An 18,889-nucleotide genomic window follows, 5' to 3' on the forward strand; every position below is an offset into this window, starting at 1 on the left:
CTGACAGGGCCCTACACCCTGTCTCTATGCACACTGACAGGGCCCTACACCCTGTCTCTATGCACACTCACAGGGCCCTACACACTGTCTCTATGCACACTGACAGGGCCCTACACCCTGTCTCTATGCACACTCACAGGGCCCTACACACTGTCTCTATGCACACTCACAGGGCCCTTCACACTGTCTCTATGCACACTGACAGGGCCCTACACACTGTCTCTATGCACACTGACAGGGCCCTACACACTGTCTCTATGCACACTGACAGGCCCCTACACCCTGTCTCTATGCACACTGACAGGCCCCTACACCCTGTCTCTATGCACACTCACAGGGCCCTTCACACTGTCTCTATGCACACTCACAGGGCCCTACACACTGTCTCTATGCACACTCACAGGGCCCTACACACTGTCTCTATGCACACTGACAGGGCCCTACACCCTGTCTCTATGCACACTGACAGGGCCCTTCACACTGTCTCTATGCACACTGACAGGGCCCTACACCCTGTCTCTATGCACACTCACAGGGCCCTTCACACTGTCTCTATGCACACTCACAGGGCCCTACACACTGTCTCTATGCACACACACAAGGCCCTACACACTACACACCCTGATACTCCAACACACACACACACACTGATACTCCAACACACACTCACAGGGCCCTACACACACTACACACCCTGACACTCCAACACACACACACACACACACACACACACTGATACTCCAACACACACACAAACAATCACTCCATCATTTGCTCACAAACATAACAGACACATACATTCATGTTGACTCGACACTGCTGCTACTCTGTCTATCATATATCAAATTTCAAATGTATTTTATATAGCCCTTCTTACATCAGCTGATATCTCAAAGTGCTGTACAGAAACCCAGCCTAAAACCCCAAACAGCAAGCAATGCAGGTGCAGAAGCACGGTGGCTAGGAAAAACTCCCTAGAAAGGCCAAAACTTAGGAAGAAACGTAGAGAGGAACCAGGCTATGAGGGGTGGCCAGTCCTCTTCTGGCTGTGCCGGGTGGAGATTATAACAGAACATGGCCAAGATGTTCAAATGTTCATAGATGACCATCAGGGTCAAATAATAATAATCACAGTAGTTGTCCATATGTCTAATCACCTTACCATTTTACATATCTATGTCCATTACTCCAGTATCCCTGCAGGGAGGAGACCACTAATATCAGGGATGAGGACTGCAGGGAGGAGACCACTAATATCAGGGATGAGGACTGCAGGGAGGAGACCACTAATATCAGGGATGAGGACTGCAGGGAGGAGACCACTAATATCAGGGATGAGGACTGCAGGGAGGAGACCACTAATATCAGGGATGAGGACTGCAGGGAGGAGGTTGGTGACGAACAATGCCTTTTCCAGCATGATGGAGCACCTTGCCATAAGGCAAAAGTGATAACTAAGTGGCTCGGGGAACAAAACATCGATATTTTGGGTCCATGGCCAGGAAACTCCCCAGACCTTAATTCCATTGAGAACTTGTGGTCAATCCTCAAGAGGCGGGCATTGATTATGCAAGAATGGGCTGCCATCCGTCAGGATGTGGCCCAGAAGTTAATTGACAGCATGCCAGGGCGGATTGCAGAGGTCTTGAAAAAAAGGGTCAACACTGCAGATATTGACTCTTTGCATCAACTTCATGAAATTGTCAATAAAAGCCTTTGACACTTATGAAATGCTTGTCATTATACTTCAGTATTCCGTAGTAACATCTGACAAAAATATCTAAAGACACTGAAGCAGCAAACTTTGTGGAAATTAATTTTTGTGTCATTCTCAAAACTTTTGGCCACGACTGTAGACAAACAGTGCAATTAGTGCAACCAATGACAATAGTGAGAGGTGTGTCATAATGATTAAGTTAATTAGAATTCATTAGTGAAACTGTTAAAAAAACAATAGTTTATGGCATATTAAATATATTAGGCTATTGTTATCATATAGAAACATAAGGAATATTGTACATAATATTAGCATCAACATACATTATTGTTTAATTCAATTTCACATATTTAATTGTTTCATATTTCATTTAATATTTGTTACATTTTGGTTCAATCTTAATGCATAATAAGCATCAACAGGGGGAAGATATTAGGCATACGCCAATAAGGTGTAGAAATAATATATACATTTTTAAGACTTGTTCATAAGAAGGGCCTGAGAGTCAATATTCAGACCACTAGGGGTCAATGTTTTTAGACAGGATATCCTGTAAGCCTCCCTTTGTAGGCTTTTCCACATGAACAGGTGATGAGATAGATTACTCCCTTGGTCTTGCATGAGAATCCCTAACAGGGATTTTTCGACCTGTATGTGGGTGTCTGAAGAAGGATGTTTTTATGGTGCTATTACACTATGTGCATGAGCCACATTTGTAGTTCCCATTTGGAATGGGTGTCAAGAGTGTCTGAGTGGGCTCAGGGGGCATGTCAGATCTCACCAAGCTATCTCCAATATTGAGACCACGCTTATAGACCACCAGTGGGGGTTCCTTGAAAAGGTGTGCGATTTTTTGTTGTTGTCTGATTGCAAAATATGCCAGTGCTTTTTCAGGATTGCTTTCATTTTCTCTGAACCATTGGTGTACTTAGTGCAAAAGACAATTGCATTGTTTTTCTTCTTTGGTTAAGTTTTTAGTAATTCCTCTCTTGGTTTTTGAGATATTTTCATCATTATAGGGAGTGTAAAATAACATGGCTATATATAGGGAGTATAAAATAACATGGCTATATATAGGGAGTATAAAATAACATGGCTATATATAGGGAGTATAAAATAACATGGCTATATACTGGGAGTATAAAATAACATGGCTATATACTGGGAGTATAAAATAACATGGCTATATACTGGGAGTATAAAATAACATGGCTATATACTGGGAGTATAAAATAACATGGCTATATACTGGGAGTATAAAATAACATGGCTATATACTGGGAGTATAAAATAACATGGCTATATACTGGGAGTATAAAATAACATGGCTATATACAGGGAGTAGAAAATAACATGGCTATATACAGGGAGTAGAATATAACATGGCTATATACTGGGAGTATAAAATAACATGGCTATATACAGGGAGTAGAAAATAACATGGCTATATACAGGGAGTACCAGTACCGAGTCGATCTGCAGGGGTACCAGGTAATAACATGGTTATATACAAGGAGTACCAATAACGAGTCCATTTGCAGGGGTACCAGGTAATAACATGGATATATACAGAGAGTACCAGTAGCGAGTCCATGTGCAGGGGTACCAGGTAATAACATGGATATATACAGGGAGTACCAGTACCGAGTCCATTTGCAAGGGTACCAGGTAATAACATGGGTATATACAGGGAGTACCAATACCGAGTCGATCTGCAGGGGTACCATGTAATTGAGATAGCTATGTATATATAGCTAGGGGTAACATGACTAGAAAACAGGATAGATAATAGACAGTAGCAGCAGTATACTGCAGGTAGGGGTAAAGTGACTAGACAACAGGATAGATAATGATTAATCCTTAGTGGACAACGAGGAACTTGAAGCTCTTGACCCGCTCCACTGCAGCCCCGTCGATGTGAATGGTGGCATGCTCGGCCCTCCATTTCCTGTAGTCCACGATCCGCTCCTTTGTCTTGCTGATGCCTGGCACCACACTGCCAGGTCTCTGACCTCCTCCCTATAGGCTGTATCATCGTTGTCAGTGATCAGGCCTACCACCGTCATGTCGTCTGCAAACTTAATGATGGTTTAAGAGTCGTACTTGGCCACGCAGTCGTGGGTGAACAGGAAGTCCAGGATGGGAGGGGCCCCCGTGTTGAGGGCCAGCCGGGTGGATGTGTTGTTGCCTACCCTCACCACCTGGGGACGGCTCGTCAGGAAGTCCAGGATCCAGTTGCAGAGGGAGGTGTTTAGTCCCAGGGTCCTTAGCTTAGTGATGAGCTTGGAGGGCACTATGGTGTTGAACGCTGAGCTGTAGTCAATGAACAGCATTCTCACGTAGATGATCCTCTTGTCCAGGTAGGAGAGGGCAGTGTGGGGTGCATTTGAGATTGCGTCATCTGTTTATATTATTGGTGTGCTATGCGAATTGGAGTGGGTCCAGAGTGTCTGGGATGATGGTGTTGATGTGAGCCATGACCAGCCTTTCAAAGCATTTCATGGCTACAGATGTTAGCCAGCAGCATACTACCCTGCATCCCACTGCTGGCTTGCCTCTGAAGCTAAGCAGGGTTGGTCCTGGTCAGTCCCTGGATGGGAGAGCAGATGCTGTTGGAAGTGGTGTTGGAGGGCCAGTAGGAGGCACTATTTCTTCGGGTCAAAAAAATTATGATTAGGGATGTTACTCTGTGAACGGTGCCGCCTTTCAGATGGGACGTTAAACGGGTGTCATGACTCGCTGTGGTCACTAAAGATCACATGGTATGTATTGTAGGGGTGTTAACCCTGGTGTCCTGAATAAATTCCCAATCTGGCCCTCATACCATCATGGTCACCTAATCATCCCCAGCTTCCAATTGACTCATGCAGGGTGTTAGAGGAAAGGCCTGTAGGAACACTAAGGTGTCTCCCTATATAGTGCACTACTGTTGACCAGGGCCCTATTCCCTATGTAGTGCACTACTGTTGACCAGGGACCTATTCCCTATTTAGTGCACTAATGTTGACCAGGGCCCTATTCTCTATATAATACTCTACTTTAGACCAGGGCCCTATTCTCTATATAGTGCACTACTGTTGACCAGGGCCCTTTTCTCTATATAGTGCACTACTGTTGACCAGGGCCCTATTCTCTATATAGAACACTACTGTTGACCAGGGCCCTATTCTCTATATAGAACACTACTGTTGACCAGGGCCCTATTCTCTATATAGAACACTACTGTTGACCAGGGCCCTATTCTCTACTGTTGACCAGGGCCCTATTCCCTACTGTTGACCAGGGCCCTATTCCCTACTGTTGACCAGGGCCCTATTCTCTACTGTTGACCAGGGCCCTATTCCCTACTGTTGACCAGGGCCCTATTCCCTACTGTTGACCAGGGCCCTATTCTCTATATAGAACACTACTGTTGACCAGGGCCCTATTCCCTATATAGAACACTACTGTTGACCAGGGCCCTATTCTCTATATAGAACACTACTGTTGACCAGGGCCCTATTCTCTATATAGTGCACTACTGTTGACCAGGGCCCTATTCTCTATATAGTGCACTACTGTTGACCAGGGCCCTATTCTCTATATAGTGCACTACTGTTGACCAGGGCCCTATTCCCTATATAGAACACTACTGTTGACCAGGGCCCTATTCCCTATATAGAACACTACTGTTGACCAGGGCCCTATTCCCTATATAGAACACTACTGTTGACCAGGGCCCTATTCCCTATATAGAACACTACTGTTGACCAGAGCCCTATTCCCTATATAGAACACTACTGTTGACCAGGGCCCTATTCTCTATATAGAACACTACTGTTGACCAGAGCCCTATTCCCTATATAGTGCACTACTGTTGACCAGGGCCCTATTCTCTATATAGAACACTACTGTTGACCAGGGCCCTATTCTCTATATAGTGCACTACTGTTGACCAGGGCCCTATTCTCTATATAGAACACTACTGTTGACCAGGGCCCTATTCTCTATATAGAACACTACTGTTGACCAGGGCCCTATTCTCTATATAGTACACTACTGTTGACCAGGGCCCTATTCTCTATATAGAACACTACTGTTGACCAGGGCCCTATTCTCTATATAGAACACTACTGTTGACCAGGGCCCTATTCTCTATATAGATCCCTACTGTTGACCAGGGCCCTATTCTCTACTGTTGACCAGGGCCCTATTCTCTACTGTTGACCAGGGCCCTATTCCCTACTGTTGACCAGGGCCCTATTCCCTACTGTTGACCAGGGCCCTATTCTCTACTGTTGACCAGGGCCCTATTCTCTACTGTTGACCAGGGCCCTATTCTCTACTGTTGACCAGGGCCCTATTCTCTACTGAGAACACTACTGTTGACCAGGGCCCTATTCTCTATATAGAACACTACTGTTGACCAGGGCCCTATTCTCTATATAGAACACTACTGTTGACCAGGGCCCTATTCTCTATATAGAACACTACTGTTGACCAGAGCCCTATTCTCTATATAGAACACTACTGTTGACCAGGGCCCTATTCCCTATATAGTGCACTACTGTTGACCAGGGCCCTATTCCCTATATAATACTCTACTGTTGACCAGGGCCCTATTCCCTACTGTTGACCAGGGCCCTATTCTCTACTGTTGACCAGGGCCCTATTCTCTACTGTTGACCAGGGCCCTATTCTCTACTGTTGACCAGGGCCCTATTCTCTACTGTTGACCAGGGCCCTATTCTCTACTGTTGACCAGGGCCCTATTCCCTACTGTTGACCAGGGCCCTATTCTCTACTGTTGACCAGGGCCCTATTCTCTACTGAGAACCCTACTGTTGACCAGGGCCCTATTCTCTATATAGAACACTACTGTTGACCAGGGCCCTATTCTCTATATAATACCCTACTGTTGACCAGGGCCCTATTCTCTACTGTTGACCAGGGCCCTATTCTCTACTGTTGACCAGGGCCCTATTCCCTACTGTTGACCAGGGCCCTATTCTCTATATAGAACACTACTGTTGACCAGGGCCCTATTCCCTATATAGAACACTACTGTTGACCAGGGCCCTATTCCCTATATAGAACACTACTGTTGACCAGAGCCCTATTCCCTATATAGAACACTACTGTTGACCAGGGCCCTATTCTCTATATAGAACACTACTGTTGACCAGGGCCCTATTCTCTACTGTTGACCAGGGCCCTATTCCCTACTGTTGACCAGGGCCCTATTCCCTACTGTTGACCAGGGCCCTATTCTCTATATAGAACACTACTGTTGACCAGGGCCCTATTCCCTATATAGTGCACTACTGTTGACCAGGGCCCTATTCCCTATATAGAACACTACTGTTGACCAGGGCCCTATTCCCTATATAGTGCACTACTGTTGACCAGGGCCCTATTCCCTATATAGTGCACTACTGTTGACCAGGGCCCTATTCCCTATATAGTGCACTACTGTTGACCAGGGCCCTATTCTCTATATAGAACACTACTGTTGACCAGGGCCCTATTCCCTATATAGTGCACTACTGTTGACCAGGGCCCTATTCTCTATATAGTGCACTACTGTTGACTAGGGCCCTATTCCCTATATAGTGCACTAATGTTGACCAGGGCCCTATTCCCTATATAGAACACTACTGTTGACCAGAGCCCTATTCTCTATATAGAACACTACTGTTGACCAGGGCCCTATTCTCTATATAGAACACTACTGTTGACCAGGGCCCTATTCTCTATATAGAACACTACTGTTGACCAGGGCCCTATTCTCTATATAGAACACTACTGTTGACCAGGGCCCTATTCTCTATATAGAACACTACTGTTGACCAGAGCCCTATTCTCTATATAGAACACTACTGTTGACCAGGGCCCTATTCTCTATATAGAACACTACTGTTGACCAGGGCCCTATTCTCTATATAGAACACTACTGTTGACCAGGGCCCTATTCTCTATATAGAACACTACTGTTGACCAGGGCCCTATTCCCTATATAGAACACTACTGTTGACCAGAGCCCTATTCTCTATATAGAACACTACTGTTGACCAGGGCCCTATTCTCTATATAGAACACTACTGTTGACCAGGGCCCTATTCTCTATATAGAACACTACTGTTGACCAGGGCCCTATTCTCTATATAGAACACTACTGTTGACCAGGGCCCTATTCTCTATATAGAACACTACTGTTGACCAGGGCCCTATTCTCTATATAGAACACTACTGTTGACCAGGGCCCTATTCCCTATATAGAACACTACTGTTGACCAGGGCCCTATTCCCTATATAGAACACTACTGTTGACCAGGGCCCTATTCCCTATATAGAACACTACTGTTGACCAGAGCCCTATTCCCTATATAGAACACTACTGTTGACCAGGGCCCTATTCCCTATATAGAACACTACTGTTGACCAGGGCCCTATTCTCTATATAGAACACTACTGTTGACCAGGGCCCTATTCTCTATATTGAACACTACTGTTGACCAGGGCCCTATTCTCTATATAGAACACTACTGTTGACCAGGGCCCTATTCCCTATATAGAACACTACTGTTGACCAGGGCCCTTTTCTCTATATAGAACACTACTGTTGACCAGGGCCCTATTCCCTATATAGAACACTACTGTTGACCAGGGCCCTATTCCCTATATAGAACACTACTGTTGACCAGGGCCCTATTCCCTATATAGAACACTACTGTTGACCAGGGCCCTATTCTCTATATAGAACACTACTGTTGACCAGGGCCCTATTCCCTATATAGAACACTACTGTTGACCAGGGCCCTATTCTCTATATAGTGCACTACTGTTGACCAGGGCCCTATTCTCTATATAGAACACTACTGTTGACCAGGGCCCTATTCTCTATATAGAACACTACTGTTGACCAGGGCCCTATTCTCTATATAGTGCACTACTGTTGACCAGGGCCCTATTCCCTATATAGAACACTACTGTTGACCAGGGCCCTATTCCCTATATAGTGCACTACTGTTGACCAGGGCCCTATTCTCTATATAGTGCACTACTGTTGACCAGGGCCCTATTCCCTATATAGTGCAATACTTTAGACCAGGGACCTATTCCCTATGTAGTGCACTAATGTTGACCAGGGCCCTATTCCCTATGTAGTGCACTACTGTTGACCAGGGCCCTATTCTCTATATAGTGCAATACTTTAGACCAGGACCTTATTCCCTATATAGTGCAATACTTTAGACAAGGGACCTATTCCCTATGTAGTGCACTAATGTTGACCAGGGCCCTATTCCCTATGTAGTGCACTAATGTTGACCAGGGCCCTATTCCCTATGTAGTGCACTAATGTTGACCAGGGCCCTATTCCCTATGTAGTGCACTAATGTTGACCAGGGCCCTATTCCCTATGTAGTGCACTAATGTTGACCAGGGCCCTATTCCCTATGTAGTGCACTAATGTTGACCAGGGCCCTATTCCCTATATAGTGCACTAATGTTGACCAGGGCCCTATTCCCTATGTAGTGCACTAATGTTGACCAGGACCTATAAGGAATAGGGTGCCATTTGGGATGCATGTTAAATAAATGGTAAATCAAATCAAATCATATTTTATTTGTCACACACACATGGTTAGCAGATGTTAATGGTCACATGGTTAGCAGATGTTATTGGTCACATGGTTAGCAGATGTTAATGGTCACATGGTTAGCAGATGTTATTGGTCACATGGTTAGCAGATGTTAATGGTCACATGGTTAGCAGATGTTAATGGTCACATGGTTAGCAGATGTTAATGGTCACATGGTTAGCAGATGTTATTGGTCACATGGTTAGCAGATGTTATTGGTCACATGGTTAGCAGATGTTAATGGTCACATGGTTAGCAGATGTTAATGGTCACATGGTTAGCAGATGTTAATGGTCACATGGTTAGCAGATGTTAATGCGAGTGTAGCGAAATGCTTGTTCTTTCTAGTTCCGACAATGCAGTAATAACCAACAAGTAATCTAACCTAACAATTCCACAACTACTACCTTATACACACAAGTGTAAAGGGATAAAGAATATGTACATAAAGATATATGAATGAGTGATGGTACAGAACGGCATAGGCAAGATGCAGTAGATGGTATAGAGTACAGTATATACACATGAGATGAGTAACGTAGGGTATTTAAACATAAAAGTGGCATAGTTTAAAGTGGCTAGTGATACATGTGTTACATAAAGATGGCAAGATGCAGTGGATTATATAGAGTACAGTATACTCTAAATTACTAAGCAGCACTCTGCTTTGGGTCATCTGTGTTCCAGTCATTACACACTACAGACCTTCCGACTGTGAGATACTAAAGCTTCTGATGAAGCTGTTGGCTGAAAGCTCATTTATAAATCCACATGTTCCAGTAGCTCAATGTGTTTTCGATTAAACCATGAGAAATCCTTTCCATTGTCATGTTGGTTAAATGCTTTGTTCTCCCTCCGTATCCCTCCACAGTGTCAGAGAACCAAAAGGTTTCATTAGTATTTCAGTCATTCATCAATTAGTGGTCATTCTTTCACCATTTCTCAATTCCAAAGACAGTGGAAGTTCTTTGGTCACGCTGGATGTAACATGTTGTGTGTGTCTCCCCTAGGAAACTCTGGATGTAACATGTTGTGTGTGTCTCCCCTAGGAAACTCTGGATGTAACATGTTGTGTGTGTCTCCCCTAGGAAACTCTGGATGTAACATGTTGTGTGTGTCTCCCCTAGGAAACTCTGGATGTAACATGTTGTGTGTGTCTCCCCTAGGAAACTCCACTGCACTCGGAACTACATCCACATGCACCTGTTTGTGTCATTCATCTTGAAGGCTATCGCTGTGTTTACAAAGGATGTGGTTCTGTACCAGCTCGGAGAGGTTGACAACTGCTCCCCAGGATCTGTAAGTACACAGCCCGTGTCTGTGGGTGTGTGTAAGTATATGTGTGTGTGTGTGTGTTAATTGTACCAACCTCCGCGTTCCAACATTCTAATACATCTTGTTGAACATGTCTGTATTTCAAACACTTATCAAATCAAACTTTATTTTTCACATGCGCCGAATACAACAGGTGTAGACCTTACCGTGAAATGCTGACTTACAAGCCCTTAACCAACAGCACAGTTCAAGAAAGAGTTAAGAAAATATTTACCAAATAAACTAAAGTAAAAAATTATAAAAAGTGACACAATAAAATAACAATACAGAGGCTATATACAGGGGGTACCGGTACCGAGTCAATGTGGAGGCTATATACAGGGGGTACCGGTACCGAGTCAATGTGCAGGGGTACAGGTTAGTAATGAGGCTATATACAGGGGGTACCGGTACCGAGTCAATGTGCAGGGGTACAGGTTAGTAATGAGGCTATATACAGGGGGTACCGGTACCGAGTCAATGTGCAGGGGTACAGGTTAGTAATGAGGCTATATACAGGGGGTACCGGTACCGAGTCAATGTGCGGTGGTTCAGGTTAGTAATGAGGCTATATATAGGCGGTACCGGTACCGAGTCAATGTGCAGGGGTACAGGTTAGTAATGAGGCTATATACAGGCGGTACCGGTACCGAGTCAATGTGCAGGGGTACAGGTTAGTCAAGGTAATTTGTACATGGAGGTAGTGATTATGCACAGATAATATACAGCAAGTAAGAGCAGTGTACAAAACAAATGGAGGGGGGGGTCAATGTAAATAGTCCAGTGGCCATTTGATTAACTGTTCAGCAGTCTTATGGCTTGGGGGTAAAAGCTGTTCAGGAGCCTTTTGGTCCTAGACTTGGCGCTCCGGTACCGCTTGCCGTGCGGTAGCAGAGTCTTTGACTTGGGTGACTGGAGTCTCTCTCAATTTTTTGGGCTTTCCTCTGACACTTCCGAGTATATAGGTCCTGGATGGCAGGAAGCTTGGCCCCAGTGATGTACACACTACCCTCTGCAGCGCCTTACGGTCAGATGCCAAGCAATTGCCATACCAGGCGGTGATGCAACCGGTTAGGATGCTCTCGATGGTGCAGCTGTAGAGCTGTTTGAGCATCTGGGGACCCATGCAACATATTTTCAGTCTCCTGAGGGGGAAAAGGTGTTGTCGTGCACTCTTAACGACTGTCTTGGTGTGTTTGGACCATGATAGTTTGTTGAGGATGTGGACACCAAGGAACTTGAAACTCTCGGCCTGCTCCACTACAGCCCCATTGATGTTAATGGGGGCCTGTTCGGCCTGGTAATCCGTCTGGCCCAGCGGCTTTGTGAATGTTGACCTGTTTTCAGGTTTTGTTCACATCGGCTACCCAGAGCGTTATCACACAGTCTTCCAGAACAGCTGTTGCTCTCATGCATGCTTCAGTGTTGCTTGCCTCGAAGCGAGCATAAAAGGCATTTAGCTTGTCTGGTAGGCTCACGTCACGTCTGGTAGGCTCACGTCACTGGGCAGCTCGCGTCTGGGTTTCCTTTTGTAGTCCATAATAGTTTTCAAGCCCTGCCACATCCGACGAACTTCAGACGGTGTAGTAGGATTCGATCTTAATCCTATATTGATGCTTTGCTTGTTTGGTCGTTCGTCTGAGAGCATAGCGGGATTTCTTGTGTGTCCGGATTAGTGTCCGGCTGCTTGAAAGTGGCAGCTCTAGCCTTTAGCTCAATGAGGATGTTGCCTGTAATGGGATAGGTACGTACGGTCACTGTGGGGGCGACGTCGTCGATGCACTTATTTATGAATCCGATGACTGAGGTAGTATACTCCTCAATGCCATTGGATGAATCCCGGAACATATTCCAGTCTGTTCTAGCAAAACAGTCCCGTAGCATAGCATCTGCCTCATCTGACCACTTCCATATTGAGTGAGTCACTGGTACTTCCTGCTTTAGTTTTTGCTTGTAAGCATGAATCAGGAGTATATAATTATGGTCAGATTAGCCAAATGGAGGGCAGGGGAGAGCTTTGTATGTGTCTCTGTGTGTGCATTAAAGGTGGTCTAGAGTTTTTCCCTCTGTTTGCACATTTAACATGCTGATAGAAATTTGGTAAAAGTGATTTAAGTTTCCCTGCATTAAGAGCCCCCGGCAACTTGGAGCGCCGCTTCTGGGTGAGCATTTTCTTGTTTGCTTATGGCCTTATACAGTTGGTTGAGTGTGGTCTTAGTGCCAGCATCGATTTGTGATGGTAAATAGATGGCTATGAATAATATAGATGGGAACTCTCTTGGTAGATAGTCTATAGCTTATAGCTTGGAATGATACAGTGTATCTCTGTCAGGTGGACTGATACCGTATATCTCTCTGTGTTGTCAGGTGGAATGATACTGTATATCTCTGTCAGGTGGACTGATACCGTATATCTCTGTCAGGTGGAATGATACTGTATATCTCTGTCAGGTGGACTGATACCGTATATCTCTCTGTGTTGTCAGGTGGAATGATACTGTATATCTCTGTCAGGTGGAATGATACTGTATATCTCTGTCAGGTGGACTGATACTGTATATCTCTGTCAGGTGGAATGATACTGTATATCTCTGTCAGGTGGAATGATACTGTATATCTCTGTCAGGTGGAATGATACTGTATATCTCTGTCTAGTGGACTGATACCGTATATCTCTGTCAGGTGGACTGATACTGTATATCTCTGTCAGGTGGAATGATACTGTATATCTCTGTCAGGTGGAATGATACTGTATATCTCTGTCAGGTGGAATGATACTGTATATCTCTGTCAGATGGAATGATACTGTATATCTCTGTCAGGTGGAATGATACTGTATATCTCTGTCAGGTGGAATGATACTGTATATCTCTGTCAGGTGGAATGATACTGTATATCTCTGTCAGGTGGAATGATACTGTATATCTCTGTCAGGTGGAATGATACTGTATATCTCTGTCAGGTGGAATGATACTGTATATCTCTGTCAGGTGGAATGATACTGTATATCTCTGTCAGGTGGACTGATACTGTATATCTCTGTCAGGTGGAATGATACTGTATATCTCTGTCAGGTGGACTGATACTGTATATCTCTGTCAGGTGGAATGATACTGTATATCTCTGTCAGGTGGAATGATACTGTATATCTCTGTCAGGTGGAATGATACTGTATATCTCTGTCTAGTGGACTGATACCGTATATCTCTGTCAGGTGGACTGATACTGTATATCTCTGTCAGGTGGAATGATACTGTATATCTCTGTCAGGTGGAATGATACTGTATATCTCTGTCAGGTGGAATGATACTGTATATCTCTGTCAGATGGAATGATACTGTATATCTCTGTCAGGTGGAATGATACTGTATATCTCTGTCAGGTGGAATGATACTGTATATCTCTGTCAGGTGGAATGATACTGTATATCTCTGTCAGGTGGAATGATACTGTATATCTCTGTCAGGTGGAATGATACTGTATATCTCTGTCAGGTGGAATGATACTGTATATCTCTGTCAGGTGGAATGATACTGTATATCTCTGTCAGGTGGACTGATACTGTATATCTCTGTCAGGTGGAATGATACTGTATATCTCTGTCAGGTGGAATGATACTGTATATCTCTGTCAGGTGGAATGATACTGTATATCTCTGTCAGGTGGAATGATACTGTATATCTCTGTCAGGTGGAATGATACTGTATATCTCTGTCAGGTGGACTGATACTGTATATCTCTGTCAGGTGGAATGATACTGTATATCTCTGTCAGGTGGAATGATACTGTATATCTCTGTCAGGTGGAATGATACTGTATATCTCTGTCTAGTGGACTGATACCGTATATCTCTGTCAGGTGGACTGATACTGTATATCTCTGTCAGGTGGAATGATACTGTATATCTCTGTCAGGTGGAATGATACTGTATATCTCTGTCAGGTGGAATGATACTGTATATCTCTCTGTGTTGTCAGGTGGAATGATACTGTATATCTCTCTGTGTTGTCAGGTGGAATGATACTGTATATCTCTGTCAGGTGGAATGATACTGTATATCTCTGTCAGGTGGAATGATACTGTATATCTCTGTCAGGTGGAATGATACTGTATATCTCTGTCAGGTGGAATGATACTGTATATCTCTGTCAGGTGGACTGATACTGTATATCTCTGTCAGGTGGAATGATACTGTATATCTCTGTCAGGTGGAATGATACTGTATATCTCTGTCAGGTGGAATGATACTGTATATCTCTGTCAGGTGGAATGATACTGTATATCTCTGTCAGGTGGAATGATACTGTATATCTCTGTCAGGTGGAATGATACTGTATATCTCTGTCAGGTGGAATGATACTGTATATCTCTGTCAGGTGGAATGATACTGTATATCTCTGTCAGGTGGACTGATACCGTATATCTCTCTGTGTTGTCAGGTGGACTGATACCGTATATCTCTCTGTGTTGTCAGGTGGGCTGATACCATATATCTCTCTGTGCTGTCAGGTGGACTGATACCATATATCTCTCTGTGTTGTCAGGTGGACTGATACCATATATCTCTCTGTGTTGTCAGGTGGGCTGATACCGTATATCTCTCTGTGTTGTCAGGTGGACTGATACCATATATCTCTCTGTGTTGTCAGGTGGGCTGATACCGTATATCTCTCTGTGTTGTCAGGTGGACTGATACCATATATCTCGCTGTGTTGTCAGGTGGGCTGATACCGTATATCTCTCTGTGTTGTCAGGTGGACTGATACCGTATATCTCTCTGTGTTGTCAGGTGGACTGATACCATATATCTCTCTGTGTTGTCAGGTGGGCTGATACCGTATATCTCTCTGTGTTGTCAGGTGGGCTGATACCGTATATCTCTCTGTGTTGTCAGGTGGGCTGATACCGTATATCTCTCTGTGTTGTCAGGTGGACTGATACCGTATATCTCTCTGTGTTGTCAGGTGGGCTGCAAGGCCGTGATGGTCTTCTTCCAGTACTGTATAATGGCCAGCTTCTTCTGGCTGCTGGTGGAAGGCCTGTATCTCCGCGCCCTATTGGCAGTTTCCTTCTTCTCTGAGAGAAAGTACTTCTGGTGCTACATTCTGATTGGCTGGGGTAAGTGTGTCTGCCTGTCTGATTGACTGGGGTGAGTTTGTCTGTCTGATTGGCTGGGGTGAGTGTGTTTGTCTGATTGCCTGGGGTGAGTGTGTCTGTCTGATTGGCTGGGGTGAGTGTGTCTGTCTGATTGCCTGGGGTGAGTGTGTCTGTCTGATTGGCTGGGGTGAGTGTGTCTGTCTGATTGGCTGGGGTGAGTGTGTCTATCTGATTGGCTGGTGTGAGTGTGTCTGTCTGTCTGATTGGCATGGGTAAGTATGTCTGTCTGTCTGACTGTCTGTCTGTATGTCTGTCTGTCTGACTGGCTGGGGTAAGTCTGTCTGTCTATATTCTGGGATTCCCTTGACCAGACATTGATTGGGTGTGTGCTTTTCTCTTGCAGGAGGGCCAACCATCTTCATCACAGCTTGGGGTGTTGCGAAGGCCTACTATAATGACATGGGGTAAGAAAAGCTCTCCGACATGTGGGGTCTAATTCTTGTCCTCTCCGGCTAGACCTCAGCATGTGACTCATGGAACTTTCAGCTGTAATCAATCAAATGTATTTATTTGAGTATTTTACATCAGCTGATGTCACAAAGTGCTGTACGGAAACCAAACAGCAAGCAAAGCAGGTGTAGAAGCACGGTGGCTAGGAAAAACTCACTAGAAAGGACAGAACCTAGGAAGAAACCTAAAGAGGAACCAGGCTATGAGGGGTGGCTAGTCCTCTTCTGGCTGTGCCGGGTGGAGATTATAACAGAACATGGCCAAGATGTTCAAAATGTTCGTAGATGACCAGCAGGGTCAAATAATAATAATCACAGTGGTTGTCGAGGGTGCAACAGGTCAGCACCTCAGGAGTAAATGTCAGTTGGCTTTTCATAGCCGATCATTCAGAGTATCTCTACCGCTCCTGCTGTCTCTAGAGAGTTGAAAACAGCAGGTCTGGGACAGGTAGCACGTCCGGTGAACAGGTCAGGTTTCCATAGCCGCAGGCAGAACAGTTGAAACTGGAGCAGTAGCATGGCCAGGTGGACTGGGGACAGCAAGGAGTCATCAGGCCAGGTAGTCCTGAGGCATGGTCGTAGGGCTCAGGTCCTCCGAGAGAGGGAGAGAAAGAAAGAAAGAGAGAAAGAGAGAAAGAGAGAAAGAAAGAGAGAAAAAGCGAGAGAGAATTAGAGAGAGCATACTTAAATTCACACAGTACACCGGATAAGACAGGAGAAGTACTCCAGATATAACAGACTGACCCTAGCCCCCCGACACATAAACTACTGCAGCATAAATACTGGAGCCTGAGACAGGAGGGGTCAGGAGACACTGTGGCCTCATCCGATGATACCCCCGGACAGGGCCAAACAGACAGGATATAACCCCACCCACTTTGTCAAAGCACAGCCCCCACACCACTAGAGGGATAACTTCAACCACCAACTTACCATCCTGAGACAAGGCCGAGTATAGCCCACGAAGATTTCTGCCACGGCACAATCCAAGGGGGGGGGGGCGCCAACCCAGACAGGAAGACCACGTCAGTGACTCAACCCACTCAAGTGACACACCCCTCGAGGGACGGCATGAAAGAGCACCAGTAAGTCAGTGACTCAGCCCCTGTAATAGGGTTAGAGGCAGAGAATCCCAGTGGAGATAGGGGAACCGGCCAGGCAGAGACAGCAAGGGCGGTTTGTTGCTCCAGTGCCTTTCCGTTGACCTTCACACTCCTGGGCCAGACTACACTCAATCATAGGACCTACTGAAGAGATGAGTCTTCAATAAAGACTTAAAGGTTGAGACCGAGTCTGCGTCTCTCACATGGATAGGCAGACCATTCCATAAAAATTGAGCTCTATAGGAGAAAGACCTGCCTCCAGCTGTTTGCTTAGAAATTCTAGGGACAATTAGGAGGCCTGCGTCTTGTGACCATAGCGTACATGTAGGTATGTACGGCAGGACCAAATTGTAAAGATAGGTAGGAGCAAGCCCATGTAATGCTTTGTAGGTTAGCAGTAAAATCTTGAAATCAGTCCTTGCCTTAACAGGAAGCCAGTGTAGGGAGGCTAACACTGGAGTAATATGATCAAATTTCTGGGTTCTAGTCAAAATTCTAGCAGCCGTGTTTAGCACTAACTGAAGTTTATTTAGTGACTTATCCTGGTAGCTGGAAAGTAGAGCATTGCAGTAGTCTAACCTAGAAGTGACAAAAGAATGGATACATTTTTCTGCATCATTTTTGGACAGAACATTTCAGATTTTTGCAATGTTACGTAGATGGAAAAAAGCTGTCCTTGAAACAGTCTTGATATGTTCGTCAAAAGAGAGATCAGGGTCAAGAGTAACGCCGAGGTCCTTCACTGTTTTATTTGAGACGACTGTACAACCATCAAGATTAATTGTCAGATTCAACAGAAGATCTCTTTGTTTCTTGGGACCTAGAACAAGCATCTCTGTTTTGTCCGAGTGTAAAAGTGGAACATTTGCCGCCATCCACTTCCTGAAGTTTCTGAAGCACAATGTCTGAAGCACAAGCTTTCAGGGAGGGCAATTTGGGGCTTCGCCAGGTTTCATTGAAATGTACAGCTATGTGTCATCCGCATAGCAGTGAAAGTTAACATTATGTTTCCGAAAGACATCACCAAGAGGTAAAATATATAGTGAAAACAATAGTGGTCCTAAAACAGAGCCTTGAGGAACACCGAAATGTACAGTTGATTTGTCAGAGGACAAACCATCGACAGAGACAAACTGATATCTTTCTGACAGATAAGATCTAAACCAGGCCAGAACTTGTCCGTGTAGACCAATTAGGGTTTCCAATCTCTCCAAAAGAATGTGGTGATTGATGGTATCAAAGCAGCACTAAGGTCTAGGAGCACGAGGACAGATGCGGAGCCTCGGTCTGACGCCATTAAAAGTTAATTTACCAGTTTCACAAGTGCAGTCTTAGTGCTATGATTGGGTCTAAAACCAGACTGAAGCGTTTCGTATACATTGTTTGTCTTCAGGAAAGCAGTGAGTTGCTGCCCAACAGCTTTTTCTAAAATCTTTGAGAGGAATGGAAGATTCGTTATTGGCTGATAGTTTTTTATATTTTCTGGGTCAAGGTTTGGCTTTTTCAAGACAAGCTTTATTACTGTCA

At 44.8% G+C, this 18,889-nt stretch overlaps 1 pseudogene; it reads left to right on the forward strand.

Annotated features, from left to right (window-relative positions):
* Positions 1–1,192: 1,192 nt before the first annotated feature.
* Positions 1,193–18,889, forward strand: part of LOC120036504 — a 55,271-nt pseudogene continuing 37,574 nt past the window's right edge.

This window comes from Salvelinus namaycush, unplaced genomic scaffold (genome assembly GCF_016432855.1).
Source record: "Salvelinus namaycush isolate Seneca unplaced genomic scaffold, SaNama_1.0 Scaffold1370, whole genome shotgun sequence".
Lineage (NCBI taxonomy): Eukaryota > Metazoa > Chordata > Actinopteri > Salmoniformes > Salmonidae > Salvelinus > Salvelinus namaycush.